We start from the raw sequence: 18,468 nt of genomic DNA on the forward strand, positions 1-18,468 counted from the left end.
TCCAGTGGTGGAGCACGGAGCCTGCAATTAAGAAATGAAATTAAGAAAGTGATGGATTTGCAGGATATACAGGTGATGTAGAACGTGAAGATTTGCAGGGTGAGGGAGAAGGGCGTTGCTGTGGTTTCAGTATTTGTCCCCTGATCTCAGGGATTTGCTCCCTAAAGTCTGTTAATAATACTACGAGGGTGGAAGTTTCATCCAGCTGTGGTGTATAGAGGTAGGGTCTTTGGGAGGTGATGGCATTGGGTCATTAGGATGCATACCCCGAGCTTGAATTCTGGTGGCCTTAGGTGAGACCACATAGATATAGTCATGTATGCACTCTCTGTGTCCACTCCATGCCTCGGGACCCTGCCAGCAAAGATGCCACCAGCAGAGGCTGAATCAGTGAGGCCCACCTGGTCTTAGACTGTGAACCTCCAGACCTATGAGCCAAAATAGGCCCGACTGCCTCAGATATTTAGTTTTGATGACAACACCCTTACTGTTACAGAGATTAAAGGTCAAGGTCAAAGGCTGTTCCAGGTCTTTCTGGTGTGGGCACCTGGCTGGCTAACCATGCTAATTTACCACAAGAACTTAAGGATGGAGAAAGAGTGGTTGGGAGAGAACTGTAAGAGTTTCAGTTACAGATGGTTTTGTTGAAGGTGTTTGTCCATTAGGTAGTATGTTACACCTGTGATGTGTTTAGGACCACGTGTGGGGCTGAGTCAAAGGTGTGAATGTTATTTGCACGTAGACATTGGAAGCTATGAAAGCAAAGGAACAAAGAGGAGAAATAAGGACCAAAGTTAAAGAGGGGGGAAAGAGAGGAGCTGGCAGGGGGAAATGTTGAATATTCAGCAGAAGGGGCCGTCACGGGAGAGAATGACTGCTTAAGTGGTGGGCTGGGTCTGGCCCACAAGTGATTGCAGGAGGCACGGCTAAGGGAGGGTGTGCAGGAGGAGGCTGCGTGCCTGTCTGATGATTTCTAGTCTCACTGTAGGTCAGAGGAGATGAGAGGCCATTGTTGATTGTCAGCCTTTCCATATTTTGTTTTTAAGAAGCGAAACTCAGAACACAGAAATTCTCCCAGGAAGAAGCTGACAGTGCTTGAGGGGATGCTGATATGGGAGAGAAGGGGAGGGGGCTTGAGGAGGGGGCTGTGTGTTTCCCGTAGTTTCCAAGGAAGGGACAGGTAGAGATGCAGGTGGTGTGTGTGTATTGTGTGTTTGTTATGTATATGTTTGTGTGTAAGCAAAAGGGTCAGAGTTCACATTTGCTGCCTTCTATGTTTTATGTGCATTTGGAGGCCGGGTCCTCTCCTGGGCATAAGGAAGGTGGAAAAGGGTAGGTGAGGGGAGAGTGGAGATGCTTGGAGCAGCCCCTGTGGACACTGTATGCAGGAGCAAGTGGCCATGCCTGCATGGGAGGGTCTCTGCACATGGACCACAGGGATGCTTGCAGGCCACACCAAGTGGCTGGGCTCAGTGAGCTGCTGGGTGTCTTGCGGAATCTAAAAGTGAGCAGCCTGAGAAGATCTGAGCTTCTGCCTGCAGAGCACCTTCTAGGCCTCCCAGAGTGAGGACAGCAGAATGGCAGTGCAGGGAGCAGCCCAGCTACCACTTCCCGGTGAAGAGTGGGGAGGAGAGCACCTGTGAGCTTTTAAAATAAGCACACGCGAGGCTCGTTTTCTGTCCCTGTCTTCGTGTTGCTTGTCTTACCACCTGGTCTTCCTCCTCCCCAAATCTGTCCCACACATAATTAATGACTGCAACAGCAGGTTCTTTTCATGTAACTGAAGACACTTTTCGGCAGCTTTTGGAGCTCTTGTGCCTTTCTTGGCTTCCCAGGCTGAGCTGCTCACCTTGTGTCTAAGACTGTGGCTCCTCTACCTGCAGCCCAGGACTTGGGGAAAGGGGTTCTGGTACAGGTCAGGGGTAGTCTCCTTCCTGGACAGAGTGAGAAGAGAACAGTGTGGAAGGACACAGGTCTCCTATTGCCTTTACGTTATTTTGGCTTTGGCTCTGTGGCATTGGTTGCTACTGGTAGGATCATTGGTTATGCAAAAGCAGGTAGCGTGGCAACCCTGGCTGCAGGGGTCCTCCTCGGGGGCTTGGTGGACCTGGGGGCTTACCAGCTGTCTCTGGGACCCAAGGGACATTTGGATTTTCCTGGCTACATCCAGAACCTTGGCTGACACTATGGGAATAAGATTCTACCACTCTGGAAGATGGATGCCTACAGGTTTGATTGCAGGTGCGTTTGCTGATTTTCACCAAACTTGGAATTAGAATATTGAATAGACCCCATCAATAGGAATCATGTCCTCTCCTGGGCTCATGAGGAATTACAAATCTCCAAAATTCCACTACTTTCAGTGTATTAAAGAAACAAGCACAGCATTTTTTTCATAGTGTATTGTTTCACTTTAAAAAAATGACACTGAACTTGATAGGGGAAAAATTAGTTATCACCGTTAAGCCACACAAACGAGAAAAGGACTTAACAATACCCTCGTACAGTTAGATTCTTATGAGCTGGTGTTGCATCTTCTTTCTGTATCTGAGTGAGAGCTTAAAGTAAAAAATGCTGGGTGTCAACATTGGTGGCCCTGAAAACTCACACCCTACCCAGAGCAATAGGGTGAAAGAAAAATCTGCTGATGAGATTTAGGGTATTTTGCTCATCTTAGAGCACAGACCCACTTTGAAATTATGTTAAATGCAATATTAATGAAGTTAAAGTTTATCATAAATAAAGAAACCCTGAGACTCCACAGTTTTCTTCAGAGTGCCTTCTTAGTGTGTCACGAGAGGCAGTCCAAGCTGAGCAGGCAGCACAGGGGGAGTCTGATGACATTGGAGCTGGGGCAAGAGATGAATGAGGGGGGAAGGAATTGAAAAGGATGCTCCTGGGGCCAGATTCGAGGCAGAGCACCAGCTCACATGTTGCAGCTGTGTGCTGTCTGAGGCCAGGCACACTAGAAGTAGAGCCCCAGAGGGGGATTCTTGAACGTGTTCAGACAGTGAGGGAAGGGCAATAGGGCAGGGAAGACAGCTGAGGAAGCACACAGGCTCAGCTCTGCAGCAGCCTGCCTTGGGCTTGCAGCAAGCCCTGGCGTACGAGGTACACCCCAGGACTGGAGTCTCGTTGCCCAGCTTTCCTAGAGCAGGCACTGGTTTTAATTCCTGCTGATGTTCCCACTTGGACCAAGGTCAGTCTCAGGAGAGAGCACCTGCACAGAAGCACAGGCCTCTTCACTCACTGACGTCATTCATTCACTCATTCATTCATTCAATCATACCTGTTGTGATTGCTCTTACCCTCTATCTTTGCATTTCTGACTGTTTCAGGATACATTTCTGTAAATTCTGAACTAGTCACTGAAAGTCCAAGGCTTTTGTGCCTTCAGAAGTGCCAAGCCAGCTCTCTGTTACCTTTGGCCCCCATGCATCAGTGCATTCTTGCCATTTGCACCCCATGTACAGAAGCTTGTAAGTCTCCGTGGGGTGGAAAGTAAGAACAGGAGAGCACCGTCTGTCCCAGGGAGAGGGACGAGCAAGGAAAGGGTGAGGAACCGAGAGGCCGAGAGCCCTGGGCAGAGCCCAAGTCTTCCAGCTGCTGTGCATGACCACACTCGGGCTGGGGAGACATCAAGAAAAAGTGAGCTTCATGGATGGCTTGCACCTGACTGGCTGCATGACAGGTGCGGGATGGGCCCCTTGCGGTCCAAGGCCACCCTGGGAGCTTGCTACTATGCAGCCTCCCACTCGGAGCAGAGAGGCTGCTTTCATTGACTTCATGTGGGTGAGGCTCCTGAACTCACCATCGCACTCTGTAAGACGTCCCAGTGAGGCCTTGATGCTGTCACTCCCTACCTCGCCGTGGCCCCAGAATCCCCATCTGTTAAATGGAAGCATCTGGCTGCTTGATCTCTGAGCTGCTTTCCAGGGCTGAGAGCCTATGACGCAGTGGCTCCTGAGTCAAATAATTCAGAACAAAGAACCTAACCCCGAGGGGACATCAGAGTGTATTTCAAAAAGCTTGTGGAAAAATGGAATTAAAAGATACATTTATTTTGGTGGAAAGATGTTTGGAAAGGAGATGCAGTTTGTTCATGGTAAGTATTTCCACGGACTTTTGGAAGCCCCTTTCTAGCTGCGGTCTCTGGAGAGGTTCTGGATAGTCACTGTTTATCACCAGTGTGGCTAGAGGGGTGGTGATGGCTTGTTGCCCTGGTTTTGGGGGAATTGACCCAAGTAAGGGAGCAGCCAAAACTGTGTTGAAATCAAGAAATACTAAATTTGAAAGACTGGGAATTGAACCAAAATCCCAAAGATAAAATATTGCCTGTTTTGTTGTAACATTCACAGTTACACAAATATAAACCCGGCCTATGACCAGTTTGAAGAATACTTCAGAGTGTCAGTTTAAGAAGGATTTATTGGGCTGGTGCTGTGGCGTAGTGGATAAGGCTGCCGCTTGTGACACTGGAATTCTATATTATGCCGGTTTGAGTCCCAGCTGCTCCACTTCTGATCCAGCTCCCTACTAATGTGCCTGCGAGGACAGCAATGGATGGCATCGGTGCTTGGGCCCCTGCACCCACATGGGAGGTCCAGAGGAAGCTCCTGGCTTCCCCCTATCCCAGCTCTGGCTATCTGGGGAGTGGGCCAGTGGGTGGGTGATCACTCTCTCTCTGTCTCCCTCTCTCTAACTCTGACTTTCAAATAAATAAAAAAAATCTTTTACAAAAGAACTGTTTATTTATAAATTCAGTAAATATTTATGAGATTCCAGGCACTCATCCAGAGGCCAGGGACACAGCAGTGGATAACATGACATCATCGCCATGCAGCCTTCATTCCACACAGTAATGTGATGCAGTCCACTGTCCGCCCTCCGTAGTGTGCATGCAATACAGATAGCACCTTGTGTGACAGGAGCTGGAAATCGTCACGTGGCAGGAGGGGAAGATGCAGCAGAGTGACCAGCAATGGGATGATTAGGTCACAGAGTCAGGGGAACTCTGTTCGGGGGCGTTTGTTCCATTAGCTGTCTAATGCAGCTGCTAAAATGTTCCAAAATCCTGGGCTCCGTGACTGACTCGTCTCGGTAAATAGGAGGACCTGTTGGATGCCTCCACTTCCAGCTGCAGGTGCAGCCCTGCAAGTCAGCGCAGGCCATCCAGGAAATTACCAAGCCACTGCGCTTGACCTTGGCCTTGTTTTGATAAATCTGCGTCTCTCAGATGGGATTCCCCATCACTGACTACTTCCAACCCCCTCCCCCCACCCCAGTCTGTGATAGTGCCGGGATGTGGAGACCAGCTGGACTTCCTCCAGCCCACCCACAGCGCCTGCCTGGCAACCTTGACTTGCCCAACCTGACCTTTGCACTTCCTTCTTTGTTTTAGACCCCTCTGCTGGCACTGACTGCTAAATCAGACTCAAAGGGAACATTTTCTGTGTTATTGATGTTCATCTTCCTAAGTTTGCACAGTGTGTGGCGTAAATGCTAATTTTTCTAGGTGAGAAAAAGTTTTCTTCCCAACTTCTGGCAATGTTATTAATAATGTAGCAAATGAGACAACATATTCTGAGGGCTCAGTCAATCCCAGGGAGGCGGCCTGGGCCTCCGAGTCCCCACGTGGTTCCTCCTGCTGACTGTCTCTCTCCCAGGCGGGTCGCTGCAGCGCGCAAGAGCAGAGGGCAGGGGAATTATGCATGAGCAGAGAGAGGAGATGCTGACCTTCTGTGTTTAAAGGTTAAAATGATTTCTTGGGAAATGGAACAAACTCACTAATCAGAGACTGTTCTGAATTTTTCTGCAGAAATTAGGCCCTATGGCTCTCTTCACGTGGTCTGTTTGTGAGGATATATGTACATATATTCAACAACTAAGTCAAGTTCAAATTCAATTTATCGAATGCCTAGTATGTTCACAGTTCTGGAATGAGTGAGACTAAAGGGCGAAGAGAGAGGCAAACCAAAACCTTTGGTCACTGCTAAGTTCAAACACTGGAACGCACAATGAGCAGGATTTCAACTTCTCATTACTTAAAAGGAACAGGATTGTCATTGTCATTCCATGGATTTTGTCAAAGGCAAAGGAGACCAGGCGTGTCATGATGTCTATCTCCCTCCAAAGCTCCAGTGCGGGTGGCGAAGCCCAGCTCAGGATGAAGGTCGTGGGTAGCACGAGATCTTAACCATTAGGCTGAACTGAAGAGAGGTGGGGTGTGTCTGTGTGTGTCTGTGAATGTGTGGGTGGCTGGGACAACGAAAGTCATTGTTCATTCACTCCTTCATTTAGTTAACGTGCATCAAGTGAATTCCTTAAGTTCGGGGATACAGCGAGCATTGAGATAAATTGGAAAGTGCTTCAAAAAGTTTGTAGGAAATGTAATTAGAAGATTGGTTTGGTACAAAAAAATTCAAGGGAGGGAGTGGTGGGCGTTTGGCACAGTGGTTAGGATGCTGCCTGGGACATCGTATCTCACATCAGAGTGTTTAGCTCTGACTCCTAGCTCTGCTCCTGATTCCAGCTTCCTACTCATGTGTACCCTGGGAGGCAGCAAATGATAGCTTGAGTAGTTGTGTTCCTGCCACTTATGTGGTAAAGGTCTGGACTGAGCTTAGCTCTAGGCTTTGGCTTGGCCCTGTCTCTGGGGATCCATCTTGGTTTCTATCTGCCTTTTGAATAAATAAAATAAATAAAACTTTAAAACATTTTGAAATCCATGAATAGTTTTGTTAAATATGCATTTTTCATGAACTTTTTGAAGAGACTTTGTTCAAGTAAGATGCTATTTCTGCCTTCTAAAGTACAAGCCAGTAAAGACAGAGACTTTTTCTGTCTTGTTCTCTGCTCTAATGCAAGGACGGAGCGCAGTAGAAACAGAGTGAACAAAGGATTTTGTAGTAGAGAAGAAGATAGACATGAATATAAAAATCATGCACATCTTGCAGTTCCTAAATTGTGTTCACGCCTGCATGTGTGTATGTGTGCATCAGGGCTCAACGAGAGCACAAAAGAAGCAGAGTTTGGTCTTCCTTGTGGGAAGGGAATAGGATATGAGAAAAGGCTTTGCAGGGACTCTTAGATTTAGGCAACATAGGTAGAAATTAGCTCTGCTAGGTTGCACAGAAAAATGAATTTCTTAAAGAACATGGAGCTCACAGAATATCTAGGAGTGTAGAAACTGCAGGCTTGATGCTACGGACCCAGGAATCATGTTCTAAATCACACAACTGACCTGAGGGGTCTGCAGGAGGCAACATTGCCCCTGCACTGGACACAGTTGTGATGGCATGCACTACTGACACTACACAGTTGGGCAGTTGGCCCCACCAGGAGTGGCTGGCATCACTGCCCCACTGACAACAGAATAGACTCAGGGCTGTGAGTCCTTCATGCTGCAGGTGTCAAGTTCAGAATCTGACTGAGGTTGCTCTGACCTGGGAGGTTTGGTCATCTTGGACAACCTGACCCTAGCTGCAAAGGAGGCTGGAAAAATGAGCATCTGGTTTGCATTCTCATCCCCAAACTCATGAGGTGGGGAATTTGTGGAGTTTGGAAAAGTGTCCAAAGGTACCAGGTGATCAAGGAGAAAGACAGATGATTGTTACAAAGGATAGATGAACCTGGCCTGCAGGGGATGATACTATACAAAGTTTTACATGTCTTAATTAAAGATTCTTACCCGTAAACAATCCAGAGCCACTGATGGGTATTAAGCAGGGAGGTAACAGTCAGATTGTACTTGTGGAAGCTGACCCTTCAGGCAGAGGGGATGAGAGCTGGGGCTGGCAACAGCAGGACCAGTTGTTGGGGAAGAGGGAGTAGAGAGAGAAGGTTCTGGTAGGAGCTGAGGAGGGCCTGGATGGGCAATGTCATGGAACCAAAGAAGATGGGGTGGGATGTAATGGAGAAGGGGTGAGCTGTGAGGGGTACCCCCAGGGTTTCTTGGCGGGGTGGGCAGCAGGGGTGTGATGATGGCTGTAACTAAGGAAGAGGCTCGGGAAACAGGCCCAGTAAAGAGCGAAGGACTGAAAGTACAAAAGCAGAGGAGGATGGATGCTTTTTTTTTTTTTTTTAAATGAATTTATTTGAGAGGCAGACAGAGGGGGCCAGTGCCTGTGCACTGATTCACTTCCCAAAGGCCTAAAAATGGTCAGGACAGGGCTGGACCAGTGTCAGGGACCAAGGACTTGATCTAGGTCACCCATGTGCATAGTAGGAACCCAGTTATTGGAACCATCACCACTGCTGCCCAGGTCTGCCTCAGCAGGAAGCTGGAATCAGGTGTTGGAGCCAGGACTCAAACCCAGGTACGCCAATACGGAGCGTGGCCATCTAGGTAGGAGGCTGAACAACAGCTCAAAGAATACAGCCTGACTGGGGCCAGTGCTGTGGTGCAGCGGGTTAACACCCTGGCCTGAAGCGCAGGCATCCCATATGGGCACTGGTTCAAGTCCTGGCTGCTCCACTTCCCATCCAGCTCTGTGCTACGGCCTGGGAAAGCAGCAGAAGATGGCCCAAGTCCTTGGGCCCCAGCACCCGTGTGGGAGACCCAGAAGAAGCTCCTGGCTCCTGGCTTCTGACCGGCTCAGCTCTGGCTGTTGTGGCCAATTGGAGAGTGAACCATGGGATGGAAGACCTCTCTCTCTCTCTCTCTCTGCCTCTAAATAAATCTTAAAAAAAAAAAAAATACAGCCTGACTGAGATTGGGCTGGTCCTGTCCTCAGAGACCAGGGGGAGAGGGTGAAGCCTTTGTAGATGCATTTTTACACAGGGGTTCAGGAAGTTGGGGAGTTCATACCCGGGGGACTCGTGTTTCCCAAATTCCTTCAATATAAGACCCACTTCCCTAATCTGGTGTTTTGGGGAGTCTCCCCTTCCCACTGGGGTCAGCCTCAGGGGTCACGAAACCTTTTCTTAAAGGGCCAGATAGTAAATATTTTTGGCTTTGTGTGCTGAAAGATCTCTGTCTCAGACATTCAACTATGCTGTTTGCGAGTGAAAGCTGCCAGAGACAGGCCATAAATAAAAAGGTGCGGCCGGGTTCCAGTGACCTTTATTTATTAAAACCGGCTGGGCCACACTTTCCCGACCCCTGATCTGGCTGGTTCCGATGCTGCCCGACCCTCTTGTACACGATCTCACTGCCCTTTGTGCTTTTCCTCCGGAGCACTCATCTCAACTCTAATTAATTACTTGTCTAATTATGTGTTTACATGGACTCTGGTGTTAGTGTTAAGGCAGGGGTCACGCTTGTCTTGTTGTGTGGATTCCTGGAGCTGGCTCAGGTAGGGACGAGCATGTATCTCATGCTTACCTCGTGCCAGGCACTATGCTTTTCATGTATCAGTTCATTCAAACTGCCCAGTATTTCCAATAGGCAGACACAGCTATTATCCCCATTGTACAGCTAAGGAAGCTGAAGCTGAAAGTGGCTACATAACTTGCTTGAAATCACACAGCTGGAAAGTGGAGGGGCTGGGATTTGGACTCAGCGTGGCTCTGCTGAGTGAGTCTTCATGACACCATTCTGCCTCCGCATGAGCTGTGGGTGAAAGGTGAACCAAGTGGACTAGGGGCTGTGCACCTCATCTGGGAGGAAAGGGCGATGGCAGGGTGGTGTGCTTGAGGCAGAGGGTGGAGACCTGGCATTGCCATTGTGGGCAGACAGGTGGTGGCTGTGCCCTCTGTCCAGCTAGGGCAGAAGTCTGGCATGAGTGCCCTGTACAAGCTGTGGGCCTTCCTCTGGGCATGGGCGGTGGTTGGTGACAGGGAAGAGCAGGCTGAGGTCTGTATTGATTTGCAGGTGTGAGGCAGGTTAGGGGTTTGCCAAGAGTGTGTCTGTAGTCAGAGAAGCCTTCTGAAACCAGACATTTGAGGCTGGATCAGATAGCCCCAGGGTCAGGCACTGGTGTGGATGCTAACTAACCTTGTGAATGGACACATGGCCTTATCTGGGCCTTAATTTTCTTATATTCAAAAGGAAGCCAACAGATCTCTGCTGCAGCAGCTGGCTGACAACAAAAGCAAATTCAACAGCAGGTGCTGGCCTGCAGTTGCAAGTCAACAAATTGGCCCGGCTTCTTGCCCACTGGGCTCTGTGAAAACAGCGTCTGGCCCATGATAGTCAAGCCATGCCTGGAGAAGCTGTATCTCCTCCTGCTTCCCTGTGTGCCTTTGCCTTTCCAGAATCTGCATTGAGTCACAGATCCAAAATTATGCAGCTCCAGTGAAAGATATCCTGTCCCTGGGAAAGTTGTCGAGTCTCCCAATCGAACGCAACACTGCCTGCGTTAGTGAAGATAGGCCTTCAGACCTCGGAAGGGTGGCATCCCCCTGTAGTCTTGTGCTGGTTAAGCCCATCCAGAAAGCTGCAACAGAGCATCATCCAGTTCATCCAATGGAAAGGAGTTAAGGGATTCAACAGAATGCATGCTGGGGGCCAGCTCTCCCTGGGTCGCCTGCATTGGTGTCTATCTTCTGAACAAGAGGCACAGGCAGCTTTGTGGCAAATGAACCATTCCTGAGTGTTTGCAGCTGCAACAGCTCTGAGAGATGGGGATGGAGCATCCCTCTGGGGCCACAGGCAGATTTGTTTCCTGAACCAGATGATGAAGATGATGTCATCCTTCAGGGCAATTGTTGGGATGCTTTGTAGCAGCTCCTTGTAACACTGGGAGCTTCCTGAGCTCAGATTCCCTTGGCCATGACATAAACTCACTGTGTACACAACATTCATCTTGCTCCACGGCAACCTTGTCCCCTTCGGAACCTGGCAAGCGAGGGGAATGGCTACATATGTGCAGCTCACACTTCCTTCTGTGCTGTGTGAGAGAAAGTTCTTTGTTTCTGATCCAGGAGTTTCATGTCTTTGGTCACCATTTGTGAAACTGTAACATGCCAGCTTGTTAGCTTGTAAGCAGAGTAAAATCTCAGCTGTTTTACGACTTTGGACAGAATGAAGATTCAGAAAATTATGTGATGAAGAATTACTGGAAAGAAGTCTAGCTAAGGAGAGAAGTCATAGAGCAGTCAATAAGTGTTTCCAAACATCTGAACAGCCCAGGTGAAGGAGTGCTTAGACGTCCGTGCATCTCCAAAGAACAGCACTAGGAGCAGTGTATAGAAATTTCATGGGCAATGATTTGATTGAATTCAAGGGAGTTGTTTTTTCATTAAAAACATTTATGAGAGAGAGAGATTGATTGATTCCCCCATCTGCTGGGTCACTTCCCAGATGCTCATGGTGGCACAACCATTGTGTACCAGACTGAAGCCAGGAACCAGGACTTCAATTCAGGTCTCCCAGAAGGTGGGAGGAAACCAATTCCTTGAGTTCTCACTGATGACTCTCAGGAGCTGCATTTGTGGGAAGCTGGAGTCAGGAGCCAGAGCCAGGAATTGGACTCAGGTGTTGCAGTGTGGGATGTGGACACCCTAACCTGCATCTTAACTGCTAGACCAAATGCCTTCCTCATGAGAGTAATTTCTAATACATGCAGTAGTGCACCAGGATTTTGACGTGATTTGGAGGGTAGTGAGCTTGCATTAGAACTTGCTGGAGATGCTTTAGCAAGGAATTTTTGACTGTGATTTATGGTAGAATAAATAACTCAGAGACCATTGCTGTTACTTGTTTCTGAAAGCTGATGATCTCCCTAGTGTTTAGAAATCCTAAGTTGGGACATTATTTTGCACTTTTGGTCTCAGGAGAGCATGCGGGAAATTTGGTGCCTGTTGTCAATTCCATGACTTTCATCAGCACCTTTGGCTTAGTGAGGGCAGGGGAGGGATGAGCAGATAGTAAGGAGACACAGTGACTCTTCGGAGATCAGGGACTCAGTCCTTCTCCTCCTCTGCCCTTCACTGAGGTAGCTTTGCCTTCCTGCTGTGTGATCCTCAGTAAATAGTAGTTGCCTATGTGGTGTGGGGGTATTTGCAGAAGGAATTAAACACAAAATTTAATCTTTGACTTTTTTGGTATATATTTTAATTCATTCATTTCACAAATGGTGATTGCAAACCTACATTTTACTAGAACACAAAGTTAAGGAGGCATAGTTCTTGCAATACATAATTCCTAATTTATTTGGGAAGATAGATCAATATCCAAATATAAGGATGTATTATATGGTAGGGTCTAAATTCATTTGGCCGGCGCCGTGGCTCCCTAGGCTAATCCTCCGCCTTGCGGCGCCAGCACACCGGGTTCTAGTCCTGGTTGGGGTGCCGGATTCTGTCCTGGTTGCCCCCCTTCCAGGCCAGCTCTCTGCTGTGGCCCGAGAGTGCAGTGGAGGATGGCCCAAGTGCTTGGGCCCTGCACCCGCATGGGAGACCAGGAGAAGCACCTGGCTCCTACCTTTGGATCAGCGCGGTGCGCCGGCCGTGGCGGCCATTGGAGGGTGAACCAACGGCAAAAGGAAGACCTTTCCTCTCTGTCTCTCTCACTATCCACTCTGCCTGTCAAAATAAATAAATAAATAAATAAATTCATGAGACTGTGTATTCTTAAGCATTGCTTTTGCCCCAGAATTCCAAAGAGAATCTTGTGGTCAGCTGCCCAGGCTCCCCATTGCCATAAGGCTGTGAGCTGGGGAAGAAGGAGAGTTTCTGGGGAGGGGGAGTCTGCCTCTTGAGTATCTTCAGTATGGGAAGGAAATTGATAAAAGAATGTTGTAATAAATATTATTATATACTATATGTTTGGAGACCTTTTTATATTCTTTGTGAAAGATGTGAGTTGAGAATGAAATTTCTTTTTAAATACTTTGGGTGACTAAAACTTCTATTTTTGAAATCAGCCTCACTCAAAATCCTCCGGTTACAAAGGATGTAGATAATTCTAAGTGATTATTGTCATGGTAGTCTTCAGGGCAGAGATGAACTGGAACCTGATTTCCAAGGACGGCTGAGAGGCCATGGGAGAGACTCATTAAGGAAGGATTGGGGGGTGTTGGCTTGGCACACACTTTCCAAGGGGTGTTCTTCATCTGCTCAGCATTCCTCCTATTTCCTGAAGCTTCTCGCTCACAGAGGAACAGCCTCAGCCAGGGTCACACAGAGATGCTGCATCCATCGTACCTTCCTTGAAGGGTTAGACTGTGACTGAATTCCCACAGCTCCCTCTTTGGGTCACTCCAAATGCAGCCCTGGCTATGAGAATCCTTGCCCCTCATTTTTACTCCTATAAAGCTTCAAGCATCACATTTAAGGCTGTTTCTTAAGTGACAAAGACAGAATTGCAGTCACATAGATGAATAAAATATTTATGATGAACCTAGGAAGTGAGTTTAATCACACACATCTCTTTCCTCTTGTGTATTAATTAATCCTGTTAAACCCCCCTCCCTCCTTGGCCCCCCTGCTACATAAGGATGGCTCAGAAAAGGAAGACAGGCTGAGGGGGTGTTTAAGGACCATCTTAAATGGACAGCCCCTAAATATTTCAAATGGAATCATCCATTTGGCAGATCCATCGTCAGAGAATCCAATTATGATGATTTTGTGATAAACATCCATTTTTATGTCCATGGAGCCTGCCCTTTCTCACAATGTTGGTCTCTCCGATCTTCCCTGCAACCATGGGAGTCAGGCAGGATGAGTCAGGCTTCAGTCCGTCACCATGAAATCCCAAGCTCCACCATCAGCATCAGCACCCTCTAAGTCATTTCCAAATTGTGTGGATATTTTATGCTAGAGGTTGAGAACACAACGGGGAGAGGTGTCAGGAATTATTATCCCCTTTCCTGGCTCTGGCAACTACAATAAATCTTTTTCCATCGTTAACAATGTGTTTCACCCTGAAGATGAAGAAAACCAACACCAGGACCAACACAGTCCATCCTACATTGAGCTGAGCTGCAGCAGATGAATCTTAAGCACTGAATCTCTGCATTTTCATCTCATTTAGATTCATCAAAAATCCCATAATTTCCCCAGTATCTTTTGATTTAATTTCCTTATGGTGAAGGGGGTATTTGACTCTGATGATTTAATGCTTATTCAAAATGAAACATAATTTCTGATATCCATTTCCAAAAAAAAAAAAAAAATGGATTCAGGAGGCAAACACGAGAAGTGATGGGGCAACTTTGGGGAGACGGTGATATCTTTTCTGACTGCAAATTTCTGCAAGTTGGTGAGAGAGGGAGGCGTGTGGAAGAACGAGGTGTGTGCATGCATGGGAAAGAGCGTCTATCATAGGATGGCTAGCGGTGTGCATGCGTGAAGTGCTTGACAGCTGAAGATGCAGCAGAAAGAAGCACGTGTAAGCGCAGAGAGGGCTTCTCATGTGAGCAGTTCTGTAGCCAGACTGCTCATGAAAATTTCTGCGAGTGGGGTCAGTTAAAAATCACATTGCCAACTCCCACTTCAGGCTGATGCTTTTTTTTTTTTTTTTTTTTTTTTTTTTCTTAACATAATAGAAGTTTATTTCTTGCTCCTGTGAAGTCTGCTCCAGACTCAGGTAACTATCCCTTTCAGTTATCTGCAACACAGCCACTTGATGTTGCAGGCTGCTTTGATTTCATGCTTCTCTCTTTCATTTTTCATTTTAGTTAATTTTTAACAGATTCAATATGATGTATGGATACAAGTCTAAGGACATAATGATATTCTCCCCCTCTCTCCTTCCCTCCTTCTTTCTACCTTTCTTTTGTTTTTATGATAGCATATTTTAAATTTACATTACAGTAAAAAGGTTTAGTACTTAACTGAATTAGATGTTTAACCAATAAAATGTAAAAAGACCCTAGTTTAGTAGGAATACACATAATGGCTATAAAAATAATTGAGTGGAAAAATGACCATTTCACCCTTATACAGGATTTTTTTAATCAATTAGTCATTCATAATTTCTTTCAATGAAATAGAATCAATGACAATGTAACACCTAAATATTTCCTGTGTGGGTAAAATATATTAATTAAGTTCATTTAGACTTTAAGCCATTTACTCTTTTTTTAAAATTTATTTAATAAATATAAATTTCAAAAGTACAGCTTTTGGATTATAGCAGGTATCCCCCCCCCATAACCACTCTCCCACCCACAAACTATCCTATCTCCTACTCTCTCTCCCATCATTAAGATTCATTTTTAATTCTCTTTATGTACAGAAGATCAACTTAGTATATACTAAGATTTCAACAGATTGCACCCACACAGACTCACAAAGTATAAAGTACTGTTTGAATCCTAGTTTTACCATTAATTCACATAGTACAATACATTAAGGACAGAGATCCTACTTGGGGAGTAAGTGCACAGTGACTCCCGATGTTGGTTTACCAATTGACACTCTTATTTATGATGTTAGTAATCACCTGAGGCTCTTGTCTGCCAAGGCTGTGGAAGCCTCTTGAGTTCACAAACTTTGACCTTATTTAGACAAGGCCATAGTCAAAGTGGAAGTTCTCTCCTCCCTTCAGAGATAGGTGCCTCCTTCTTTGATGGCCCATTCTTTCTGCTGGGATCTCACTCACAGAGATCTTTCATTTAGGTCATTTTTTGCCAGAGTGTCTTGGCTTTCCATGCCTGAGAAACTCTCATGGGCTTTTTAGCCAGATCCGAATGCCTTAAGGGCTGATTCTGAGGCCAGGGTGCTGTTTAGGTAAGCGATTTCCTCTTAACAGTGTATGCACAGGAATAATTTTATGCAGATTGCAATGCTGATAATTATATGCTACTTTTTTGTACTATATTAGTTAGCACAGATCAGGGAAAACATGGTATTTGCCTTTTTGGGGCTGGCTTATCTCACTAAGTATAATGGTTTCCAGTTGCATCCATTTTGTGAAAAAGTCAGAATTTCATTATTTTTTATGTATAACTAATATTCCATAGTGTATATATACCACATTTCCCTTACCTGATCATCAGTTGATGTGTATCTGGGTTGATTCTATATCTCAGGTATTGTGAATTGTGAGCTGCAATAAACATGGGGGCACAGATGACACTTTCAAGTGCTGATTTCATTTGTTTGGGTAAATTCCTAGGAGTGAGATGGCTGGGTCATATGGTAGATCTATTTTTAGCTTTCTGAAGAATCTCCATAGTGTCTTCTACATTGGCTGTACTAGTTTGCATTCCCACCAGCAGTGGATTAGAGAATCTTGTTCCCCATATCCTCACCAGCCTTTATTGTTTATTGGTTTCTGTATGACAGCTATTCTAACTGGGATGAGGTAAAACATCATTGTGGTTTTTATTTGCATTTCCCTGATGGCTAGTCATCCTGAGCATTTTTTCATGTGTCTGTTTGCTATTTGAATTTGCATGTTCAAGTCCTTTACCCATTTCTTAACTGGATTGTTTATTTTGTTGATGTTGAGTTTCTTGAACTTTTATAGATTCTGGATATTAATCCTTTATCAGTTGCATAGGTTGCAAATATTTTCTCCCATTCTGTTCATTGCCTCTTCACTTTGTTTCCTTTGTAGTGCAAAAGCTTCTTAGCTTGTTGCAAACCCATTTGTCTATTTTTTGCTTTGGTTGCTTGTGCTTCTGGGGTCTTTTCCAAGTACTCTTTGCTTATGTCAATAGATAATAAAATAGAAGGGTCTTGTTTTTTTTAATCTGTTCAGCCAGCCTGTATCTTTTAATTGGAGAATTTAGTTCATTTACATTCGAGGTTAGTATTGATAAATAACAACTTGGCTCTGCATTTTTCCATAAATATTCCCATTGTTTGCTTTGGATTTCCTTTGTACTGTTACTAGGAGATTTTCTACCTTCACATTCTTTCATAATGATGACTATTTTTTCTGTGTTCCTGTGTGTAGTACGTCCTTAGTCATCATTTGTAAGGCTGGACAAGTGGTGACAAATTCTTTCAATTTCTGTTTGTTATGGAAGGTCTTTATTTCACCTTCATTCATAAATGAGAGCTTTGCAGGGTACAGTATTTGGGTTGACAGTTTTTTTTTCTTTAAATCTTGGACTATGTCACTCCCTTTTCTCCTAGCCTGTACTGATGAGAAATCAGATGTCAGTCTAATTTGAGGTCCTCTAATGGTAATCTTGGGTTTCTCTTGTGCACATTGTGGGATCTTTTCTTTATGTTTTACTGTTGAAAGTTTGACTACAATGTCTCTTGTTGATCGTTTCTGTTCATGTCCATTAGGAGTTTTAGGTGCTTCCTGTAATTGGATATCCCTTTTCCCCCTCCAAATTAGGGAAGTTTTTTGTTATTATTTCACTGAATAGTCCTTATAATCCATTGTCTTTTTCCATACCTTCAGGAACTCCTTGAACCCATATATTGGATCACTTGATAGTATCTCATAAATTTCAATCACTGCTTTTATTTTTTTCCAATTTCTTCTCCTTTCTTTTTTTCTTTCTTTCTTCCTTTCTTCCTTTCTCCCCTCCCATCTCCTCCCCTCCCCTCCCCTCCCATCTCCTCCCCTCCCCTCCCCTCCCCTCCCATCTTCTCCCCTCCCCTCCCCTCCACTCCCCTCCCCTCCCATCTCCTCCCCTCCCCTCCCCTCTCCTCTCCTCTCCTCCCCTCTCCTCTCCTCTTCTCTCCTCTCCTCTTTCTTTTCGGTCTGACTGAGATATTTCCAAAGATTTTTCTTCAAGCTCAATATTCTTTTTTCTGCCTCACCAAGTCTGTTGTTAAGGCTTTCCACTATATTTTTTGATGTATTAAAGTGTTCATTTCTAATATTTCAGTTTGATTTCTCTTCAGAGTCTATCTCACAGGAAAATGTTTCATACATGTCCTGTATGGATATCTTTAACTCATGAATTTGCTTCTCATTACTTCTCAGTAATCCCATGATCATTCTTTTGAATTCCTTTTCAGGTATTTCATCAATCTCTTTGCACATTTTTTTTAAGATTTATTTATTTGTTTGAAAGTCAGAGATACACAGAGAGAGAAGAGAGAGAGAGAGCAACAGAGAGAGCGAGAGAGAGCGAGAGAGAGAGGGAGAGAGGTCTTCTGTCCGCTGGTTCACTCCCCAATTGACTGCAACAGCCGGAGCTGCACCCATCTGAAGCCAGGAGCCAGGAGCCTCCTCCGGGTCTCCCATGTGGGTGCAGGGGCCCAAGGACTTGGGTGATCCTCCACTGCTGTCCCAGGCTATAGCAGGGAGCTGGATCAGAAGAGGAGCAGCCGGGCCTAGAACCAGTTCCTATATGGGATGCCAGTGCTTCAGGCCAGGGTGTTAACCCACTATGCCACAGCACTGGCCCTTGTCTGCACATTTGGGGAGCTATGTTGTCTTCCTTGTTCTTGTTTCTTGTATTTGTGCACTTAATGTTAGGTATTTGTGGAAACACTTGCTATTTTTCTCCATTGGTGGGTTTTGTCTTTGAACTATGCCTCTGTGGCTTAATGGAATGTTTGCTCCTTCAGTGAATATTCAGAGACATATGCTGGGTGGGGCCAAGGAGCTGTGGTCAGTGCTCAAGAGTGGGGCAAGAACCCAAGTTGGGCATGGTAGATCTCTAT

At 45.8% G+C, this 18,468-nt stretch overlaps 1 long non-coding RNA gene and 1 pseudogene across 2 annotated transcripts in view; both read left to right on the forward strand.

Moving 5' to 3' along the window:
- The window catches only part of LOC103347828 (uncharacterized), a 316,501-nt gene that overhangs the window by 175,621 nt on the left and 122,412 nt on the right, over positions 1-18,468 (forward strand). The window lies entirely within an intron of this gene.
- LOC138848685 (transmembrane protein 14C pseudogene) lies at positions 562-12,158 on the forward strand (annotated as a pseudogene).

The sequence above is a fragment of the Oryctolagus cuniculus genome, chromosome 2 (assembly GCF_964237555.1).
Source record: "Oryctolagus cuniculus chromosome 2, mOryCun1.1, whole genome shotgun sequence".
Taxonomy (NCBI): domain Eukaryota; kingdom Metazoa; phylum Chordata; class Mammalia; order Lagomorpha; family Leporidae; genus Oryctolagus; species Oryctolagus cuniculus.